This window comes from Condylura cristata, unplaced genomic scaffold (assembly GCF_000260355.1).
Source record: "Condylura cristata isolate star-nosed mole 26May11 unplaced genomic scaffold, ConCri1.0 scaffold00019, whole genome shotgun sequence".
In the NCBI taxonomy this organism is placed as follows: domain Eukaryota; kingdom Metazoa; phylum Chordata; class Mammalia; order Eulipotyphla; family Talpidae; genus Condylura; species Condylura cristata.
Window position 1 is genome coordinate 3,427,776 of NW_004567120.1, and position 10,631 is coordinate 3,438,406.

Consider the following 10,631-nt stretch of genomic DNA (forward strand, 5'->3'; position numbering starts at 1 on the left):
CAAGGTTGAATTAACATTAAAAAGTTAAGTAATGTGGTGCCCTGGTGGCTCAGTGGTTTAAAGCACAGCACTAAGAAGCTAAAGCCACTTCAGCATGAGTTCTATTCCCACCCGGGGGGGCAGACCTCTCTTGACCCGCCCCGCTGCTCCCCTCAGCAGAGTACTTCATCAATCTGCCTGTTCTGCTCCCCACTCTGCCTCTGGTAAATTCTCTCACCGCCTCTGCACCTCTGGCCTGTACCCCAGCTCTGTATGCATTAAAAAAAAAAGTTAAGTAATGTACTTTACCAACTAAAGCAGAAATGGCGTACAATCAAGTCAACTGATGCAGAATAAGCATTTGAAAGTGTAATATTCATTCATAGTATTCAATGAGTTGTAGAAGTTATGATTTTTTGACACATTTATATTTTACTAACTTATTGTTTTAATTTGTGGTAACATTAGGATTCTCTCCATCTCATTTCAGCACCATATGTTACCTGCTAGCAAACCATCATGGTATGGCACCAAACTGCCATAGTCCTCTGTGCTTCCTTCCCTTTTTTCCCGCCCTCCACCCTCCCCCTTTGGATGTTAATTATATAATTAGTTTTCAAAGGTTAAGTTTTAAGGTTGCCTTTCTCTGGCTCTTAGTTTTATTTTTCTATATTCTACATATTAGTGGCACCACCTGGTAGTTATCTTTCTTCTTCTCACTTTTTAAATTGTGCATTATTTCTCCCAACTCCATCCAAGTTGCTGCAAATGATATGAGTTTAGAATTTGCTCCATCACAGATGTGCAATGTGCAACATGATGACTAATTAGTAATACTATACTGTATATTTGAATGTTGCTAAAAGGGTAGACCCTAAAAGTTCTCATGTGTGTTCCTTTTGCAGCAACATGGATGGAGCTGGAAAAGATCATGCTCAGTGAAATAAGCCAGAAAGAAAAGGAAAATACTGGATGGTTTCTCTCACAGCAGGAATATAATGGAACAGGCAAGAAAATAATGATAATGATGAAAAGCTATATACCAGAGACATTTTGTAGGGCTGGAGTGGGGAATGGGATCAAAAACAGTGGGGGGAGGGAAATGCACTGGACTATGGTGATGGCACATGGGTGATTTTGGTGATGGGAAGTCCATGGGGATTACAGCTGAGATGGAAAAAGACACAAAATGATGTAATAATAAACTATAATAATAAAAAAAATCTCATGACAAGAAAAATTATAAGTGCATGGTGATGAATGTTAACTAGATTTATTGAGGTTATCATTTCAAAAATTTAAAAAATCTAATCATTAGACTGTATATATGAAACTATTGTAACAGTTTTGTGTGTTACTTATAGTAGAAAGAATTTCCTACACTACCTTTTTTCCAATGTAAGGATGCAAAACTGTTAATTGTATTTCAGCACTAGTTTAGTTGTATACTAAAAATTTTGATGATTATTTCAATTTTTATTCAGTTCAATGTATATTTTGATTTTCTTTGAGAACTTTTTTATCCACATATTATCTGGAAGTGTATTATTTAGTTTTTGTTTCTTTGAAGGTTTTCCCGTTATTGATTTCTAGTTTGATTACATCCTGTCAAAGAATATGTCATATACAATGAAAAATATTTTATATTTATTGAGGTTTGCTTAGTATCCCAATATTTAAATTAGTTATTTACTCTGTACGCATTTAGAATTTTCTTTCTTCACTTTGGTTAGCACTTTAGCTATTATACAGTTTTATTATCTCTTCTCGTAACTTCCTTTGCTCAAAAGTCAACATCATCTGATTTTCATATAACCACTTCTGCTTTCTTAATATGTTTTTTTAGTATATTCACACCATTGTTCAATCATTACTACAATCTAAGTTTAGAAGGAGTTTGTCACCCCAGAAAACCCTTTACCAACAGCACTCACATTTCATCTTTTCCACTTCTCCCTCATTACTAAGTAACAACCAATTTAATTTCTTTATATATTCTGGATAATTTATATAGTAGATTACGTACTATATGACTTTTTCTCACTCAAGATGTCCTCTATATTCATCTGTTACATAGCATGTATTACTACTTTGTTCCTTTTATTGCAAAATATTCCATTGCATTGTGTTTAACAGATTCATTTATCCATGCATCAACTAATGGACATTTGGGTTATTTCCAAGTTTTGTCTATTATAAATGCTGATGCTCTTAATAATCATGTACAGAATTTTATATAATGTATGTCTTCATTATTTTTTAGTCTATATTTAAGGTTAAATTGTTGGACCATATGAAAACTCCATGTTTCACCTTTTGAGGAGCTGCCAGTCTATTTTCCAAAGTGGTGACACCATTGTACATTCTCATTACTAATGGACAAGGGATCCAGTTTCTACACATTCTCTCCATTACTTCTCAATATCTTCTTTTGTAAAGCCAAAAATGTATATGAAGTGGTATTTCATCACAATTTTTAATTTGCCTTTTCTTAATGACTGATGATGGTAGCATCTTTTAATTTACTTATTGGACATTTGCATATATATCCTAGAGACATGTATATTCAATTTTCTATTAATTATTTTTATTGTTGTGTGTTTTAAAAACTATTTAAAATATAATCACTATATCAACCTTCATTTTTGTACAATCTATGACTTCCCCATGAAATTCTCACAAATTCATATGTGCACCATCATCACAATCCTTTGTGCTCTTCCCATTCCTGTCCTAGTCTTTCTCCCTCTTCCTCCACTATGAAATGTCTTTGATCTATATTGTTAAGTTGTATTTTAAATATATATCGCAGATGTAAATTTAGCCTTTATAAGGAACATGATTTATAGTAGTTTTCTCATGCTGAGTTACCTCTTAATACTGCTTAACATTCTTGCAGTTTTACTTCTGTTTTCCTTTTAAAGATTTATTTATTTATGCACACAGAGTTGGGGTACAGGCACGGTGAGAGGATTTACCAGAGGCAAAGTGGGGAGCAGAACAGGTTGACTGACAATGTACACTGCTGAGGGGAACAGTGGGCGGGTCAGGAGAGGTCTGATGCTCCATGTGGGTCACTTCTGGGGAGGGGATGGAACTCAGAGGTGGTTTTAGCTTCTTAGTGCTGTGCTTTAACCAACTGTGCCACCAGGGAGGGCCTACTTCTATTTTTTCTTCAGATTTGTGTAGGCTTAGCTGTACCATTTAGATTTATGATTTATTTTGAGCTAATTTTGTTTGTGGTTTATGAAAGAGGTTTAATTTTATTGTATGAATGTGGATATCATTTGTCTCAAAATGATTTGTTGGAAAGGCAATTTCTTCTATTGAATTAGCTTGTTCCTTTTGTTGAAAATCAATGGGTTAGAAATGAATTGGTTTATTTCTGGGGGCTAGGCTCTGTTTCACTTCTGTCATACTTCTGTCCGTGCCAAACAGGCTTGATTTTTGTAGATTTATAGTAAGTTATGAAATTGGAATGTGTGTGATTCAGTTTTGCTCTTTTCTTTTACAGGTTGTTGCTGCTATACTAGTTCCTTGTGTTTCCATATGAATTTAAAGATACTTTTAAATAATTTCTACAAAGTATTAACTTGAAATTTTCATAAAAGTAGACCAATTAAAGGGTCATTGATATCTCTTAAATACATTAATTCTTCAGTTTACAAGTTTTGTACTTTAAATGTATTGCTAAGTGCATTTTTATGATATTTTAACTATTATAGGATTGTTTTCTTAATTTTATTTTTGAATTGTTCATTTCTAATGTACAGGAATACATTTGCTTTTATTATTGGCTCAATGTCTTAAGATTTTTTTCAGGAGCATATCATCTTCAATTAGTTTTTTTAGGAATAGATTTCATAACGTTAAAACATATATTGTGGCACTTTAAGTAAAATATACGTGTTTCAAATTGAACTATTTCATAAGAATTTTAAATTATAAGAGCTCATATAATGAATCATAAAGTATACTTTAGAATACATACAAGAGCATTGAATCAATTCAGTTACTAATTATATTTATACCTATAAATTTATTTCTAAACTATGTCCTGGCAACATACCAAAATTTTTAAAAATTAGTTTGCTCTTGAACTAATATTTGGATATTGCCATCAGGTATTGGCACGCTAGTGCACCCACCACAAAATCATCCACAGTCCACCGCCATAGTCCCTTGTGCTTCCTTTTCTGTTTCTTCTGAACCCCTTTCTTCACCCCCTCCCATTACTGGATGATTCAGTTCCATAGTCAGTTTTCAAGGGTTGAGTGTAAGCTTATCTTTATTTGATTCCTATCTTAGTTTCTTTATATTCCACATATTAGGGATACCATCTAGTATTTATCTTTCTTCCTCTAGCTTATTTCACTTAGCATCAGCCTTAAGCCACAATTTTTTTTTATGTTGTGATTTTATAATTATTTAGCTGACATATTTGAAGCTTCATTTTGGATAATTTTTTTGATTAGATATTATTTACAAATACCACTTAATTTAAATTCAGCGTATTTTTTTCTGAATCATGGCCTTTCTACCACCTGGGGCCTCTGCACCTGTGTGTGTCTGGCCTCTTATATGCCCGTATGTGTGTGTGAAGGGTCTGGATAAGGCACTCCTGCATGACTGACTGAACACAATGGCCCACGTCACGAGGCACCCAGGGATGCCTAGGTAGCCATTGACTGATGGAGTAGCCATGGTCTGAGGTGGTCTGGAGTAATTTAGAAATTACACCAAGCACCTACCTGGAAGTCCTCCCTGTATATGTGGCCAACACGCTCCCTTCTTCTCCCCATACAGTTGATTACCCTGTCTCCCCTGGGCCCTGTTCCTCCTGCCATTGTCATAACACAATCATGCTTGTTCGTTATTGCTAACAAATAACAGGAGGGCTGCCCACTGAGCAGCAGAGTCTTGCCTTGCAAACCTGCTCCATGACTCATCCTTAGTGTGTCCTTTGGGACATGCTGGTGTGTTCTGAGCCAACACTAAATGTCTTATTGTTGTCCATTTCTAATGAAATTATATCAGTGGTAGAAACAAACTTTGAAACGCATTGTTCTTTGGGTTTCTATTGACTTTGATTGTATTGAGAAAAGTGAGTGTTGATAGTTAATTGAAAATGTCTAGATATTTCATAAACACATCACTGAGAAGTGTGTTTATATAATAATTTTGCTATTATATCATGATTTTGGTGACTTAAAGTTTGAAATCCCTTTGTGAACATTGAAATATAATATCTTTTGAGTATTCTCAAACCAGGAATGGGAGCAGGAATGAAGAGATGGGAGATGGAAGTAGATACAGTATTGTCTTGAGTGGTTTTTTGAGGTTGAGTGGAACATATACTGAGGAATAAAATTGTAACTCCAATATTATAATAATAAATTTTTTTCCCAATTCATTTCTTTCAGCATTTTATATTGTATAAGTTTTATTCTTTATTCTAGCTACTGATGATTTCCTCTGTCCTCTTTGCTCTGCTCTTTAAGGCCATTCACTTAGATTTTGATATCATTTACTGTGATTTTTTTTTTCACAAAGGCCCTCGGCCTAAAATTTTCTTTTTGATCTCCCTTTTAAATTCTTTCTTTTTTTAAAAAATAAATTTGGTCTGGGCCCTCACTGGTGGTGCAACAGGATAAAACACAGCACTAAGAAGCTAAAGCCACTTCAGCATGAGTTTGATCCCCACCCCAGGAGCTGCTCCCTATGGCATGCAGATCTCTCCTGGCCCACCCGCTGCTCTCCTCAGCAGTGTATTTCAGTGATCTGCCTGTTCTGCTCCCTACTCTGTCTCTGTTGAATCCTCTCACCACCCCTACAACTCTGGCCTATACCCAAGTTCTGTATGCATAAATAAATCTTTTTAAAAAATTAAAAAAAAAAACTCCCATTCCAATATTTAGACTTTAGGGGAGGGGAGAGTGGTTGCAGATTGAATTAATCAACATGCTGTTTTATTATTTATGTATGGAATACAACTTTAGGTTCCCTGTTGGATCTCCTTTTTTTTTTTTTTTTAAGATTTATTTATTTATTCATACAGATCTGGGGTACAGTCCAGAGAAGCGGAGGGTGAGAGGATTCACCAGAGACAGAGCGGGGAGCAGAACAGGCAGATTGATGAAGTACACTGCTGAGGGGCGCAGCGGGCAGGTCAGGAGGGGTCTGCCTCGCCATGTGGATCTCCTCCGGGGCAGGCGGAGATTGAACTTATGCGGAAGTGGCTTAAGCTTCTTAGTGCTGTGCTTTAACCCGCTGAGCCACCAGGGAGGGCCCTGGATCTCCTATAACACACAAGTAGATTATTACTGTGTTTCTGTTCCCACATGGCCTCCACTGAGACTGCGATGGTGCCCTTGTTACCATTGGCTAAAGTCCTAACTCTCACTAATCTTAGATTCTACCCAGATCAAGAAGATATGGGTTCCCTCGTTAATATCAAATGTTAATGGAATTTCAGGCTCTACATGTAATCTTGATTGACACTAAATGTCAGAGAAAGTCTATTACTAATCAATGGAGATAAAAGGCCCAACTCCCCTCTTCTCCCATACCCTTTAGGGAGGCAGGATGTGGAGTTGGAGCAACTTTATTGCCATTAAGGGAAAAAATTTAGGCTCCCCACATGTCCTTTGCTGAAGAGTGGGTTGCAGTCACAGATTTTTTTTGGACACTAGTTATAGTGTAATATTATTGTCTTAAAATTTTCTGATTTGCTAGGATGCCCCTTTCCTGGTGTTTTGGCTCAAGAGAGAAGGTTTTTAAGGACAATTTCTAGGCTGCACTCATTGATGTTTCTAAGTTGTTGCTTTGTTAGCCCCAATGCTGGGATCTATGAAGCAAAAAGGAAACCTAGGAACTCACTGTTTTGTTCCTTGGGTTCTGGGCTCCCGAAATCAAGCTGACGTCCTCATGTCTTTCAGAGCCATCTACTGTTTGTTTTACCTTTCATGTCCAATTTTTTATTTGTACTTGGTGAGAAATTGTACATGTCTCCAAAAAAAGACAAAAGTCACTTAAAAGTCCATTTCTTGACCATGAGAATGAAGATCTTGCTTAGTATATATCAGCCACTAGCTTCCTTTCTCCTTTACTTCTTGTGTATGCCCTGTATTTTTAAAAATTTTAACATTTTTTTCTTCCATCACTGCTAACTTTTGGACAATATATGATTTCTCCCCTCAGGTGTGGTCACTATATTGCTCCCACTACCAAGTCACCCAAGGTCTCTTGTGCTCTTCTCTCATGTTTTCACCTCTCCACTCCCCCCCTGAAAGCCTCAGATCTATGGTCAGCTTTCAAGATTTGTCTTTTTCTGACCTTTAGTTTAGTTTCTCTATATTCCACATATAAGTGAAACCATCTGATATTTACCATTTTCTTCTGAGTTATTTCACTGAATATAATCCCTTCCACATCCATCCATCATGCTGCAAATTGCATGAGTTTATCTATTTTGATTGCGGGCTAGTATTCCATTGTGTATATGCACCACTCGGTGCCAATCCAGTGATCTGTTTTGAGGCATTTGGATTGTTTCCATATTTTGAATATTTTAAAGTGTTCCTATAAGCATAGGTGTGCAGGTTTCCATTTCATAGTCTTTTTTTAAAAGATTTATTTATTTGTGCATACAGAACTGGGGTACAGGACAGAGGCTCATGAGAGGCTTCACCAGAGACAGAGTGGGGAACAGAACAGGCAGATCGAGGAAGTACACTACTGAGGGGAGCAGCAGGCGGGTCAGGAGAGGTCTGCCACACCATGTGGTCACCTCCGGGGCAGGTGGGAATCGAACTCATGCGGAAGCAACTTTAGATTCTCAGTGCTGTGCTTTAACCCGCTGCGCCACCAGGGAGGGCCCAATTTCATAGTCTTTTAAGGACACTCCACACTGCTTTCCACACAGACTTGACAGTTCACATTCTTACCAAAGTGTAAGTGTGCTCTTTTTTGCTCCACAACTTCACTAGTACTTGTTCCTGATCTTTTTAATACGGGCTGTTTTTACTGGTGTGAGGTGGCATCTCCTTGTGGTTTTGATTTGCATTTCTCTGACAATAAGTGATGATGAACATTTTTTCATGTGGCTGTTAACCATCTGTATGTCTTCTTTGGAGAATTCCTTATTTAACAATTCTGCCCTTTTATGGCTTGGGTGATATTTTTTCTTTTTGTTGAGTTTTGTGAACTATTTGTAGGTCTTTGGTATCAGTCCTTTGTCAGGTGTATGGTGTATAAATATTTTCTCTTATTGGGTAGGGTGTCTCTTTCTTTTGGTTAGTATCTATTTCACTGTTCAGAAACTTTTTGGTTTCATGTAGTCCTTGTTGTATGTGTTCTCTTTTCTTCATTTTTGTTAGTAGCAATGAATCTATAAAGATATATGAAGTTTATGTCATGGAGTGTTTTGCCTATGTTTTCTTTTATATAAATTGGGTCTCAGCCAAGACATTTGCAAAAGCCAGGACAGGGTGGACTTCGACAAAGACATATTAAGAGATAGACTCATGAATTAGAAGAAAAATTATCATTGTAACAACTCAATTTATATGTGTCTAACACATTTATATGGCTTTTAATCATTTGGTAAAATATCCTTGACTCTTTCTTTCTTCCTTGTCTACTCTATTAATAAGTGATGGAAGTACTGAAGGCAAAGATCCCTATGTTTTTTGTAATACTATTTATAGTAGCTAAAATATAGAAACTCCCTAAGTCTCCCAAAATAAAAGAATGGATCAATGAGATGTGATGTATTTTGGCGTATATACACAATGGAATACTAATCATCAATCAAAAGAGACACACTCATGCCATTTGCAGCAATATGAGGGGGTGTTGAAGGGATTGTGCTCAGTGATCTCACTTAGAGGGGGATTATAGAGGAATTATGCAAACGATCAGCAAAAAGACAATATTTGCAAACTGACCAGAGATATGGGGTATGCAGCTCGGGAGGAATCAAAACGGGTGGGAATTACACAGGGATTGTGATGATGGTCATGGGTGCTGAAAAATTGTGGGACAATTATGGGGACTATACCATGAGGGGAGAAATCAAATATTGTACAAAATGATCCATGATGTAAGAAAATTTTTTAAAAATAAACTTAAAAATTATGTAATTTCCCTCTATGTTCCTTCTGTTAGGAACAAGAATTCTAATATGTTAAAAACAGTCCTTGAGAACAAGGGCATGACTTATTAATCATTGGACTACTGAGCACAATGCTTTGCAAGTACTAGTTGTTTAATAACTACCTGTTACATAGATGAATTATGTCCTATTTCATTTTGAAATGCCATCACCTAGTATCTTAGATTCAATATATAATGTTGACTCTCCTATATTTTCCAGCTCCCCAAATTATATATATCAACTGTTTCTTCCTTTATAGCATCTTTGAAATCCATTCTTTCCAACTACCATGCAATCTGCCAATCTGAATGGACATGCTGAAATGTACAGTCTTATGGTTCTTTTTGGTTATTTGGCATACATATTGCTAAATCGTACTGATTCGCACCCTGCAGATTACTGGAGTTCAGGAATTCTGCCTTCTCAGAACACTGGTCATAGTTTTCCTGTGTTGTTGATATGAAATTAATTCTCCATGGTAAGCTGTGTGACTTTTATTTTTTAGAATTTCCCTCATTTCTACTCCCTCCTCTTAAGCTAAATTTCTAAGTACTATGTCTGTGTAGTTGAACTTTTCTTTTGACTTGTTATATCTTGAAATGATTACTCCAGTTTACTCACTTTCAGATCCTGTAATAATAATGATTGTCTCTATGTATCTACCTAATACCTATATATATCTATCTGTCCACCATCTATCCAGTCATTAATTCATATATTTAAATATGTCTCTTGATTATTTCCCTAAAACTAAACTTTATGGTAGTTTACAATAAAAACATTTAAAATTGACCATTACAATTAACATTAATTTAGTGTTAAAGCCCACTAATAGCTTGCCCACCATTTCAAGTTTTATTAGTATAGTGTTATCAATCTATGGAATCAAGATTATAATCTTCTAATTTAGAGGAAGAATAATAGAGAATTGTGGTAGGAACATAGGAAAAGGAATGTGAAACATAAAATTCAATTCTGAATGTCTTAGAAACTAGGGTGGGGAAATCTTAAACCTAATTGGTTACTTAGTCTCGTTGCTAGGGAATTCTACTAGATCAACATAACGTTTAGTCGTTTTTTAATAAAACTTGAATTTACATAGAAGCATTCAGAATATCAACAAAATAACCACTTTTTTTTGAATTACAAAGTGGTAATCATTTAACAACAATTACTTCATGAATGCTACATCAGAGACAACTGAAGAAGAAAAACTACCATTGCCTGAGAAATTTATCTGTGCTATGCACAAACAAGAACCTGCTTTAAGCTTTCATGTCAATTTGCAGACTCCACCCTGTACCAGACAAGGTTAGTGGTTATTGAAAATACCACCAGGACAGGGCTATCTATAGACACATTCAAAAGTGTGTTAACTTTACAAAAAAAAAAAAAAAGACACTTTAAAGTTTCAAGCAAATCTCACAAAGCCTTCCCTTTCAATTTCCTTTTTCCTCACACGCTTTAAGCTTTCATGTCAATTTGCAGACTCCAC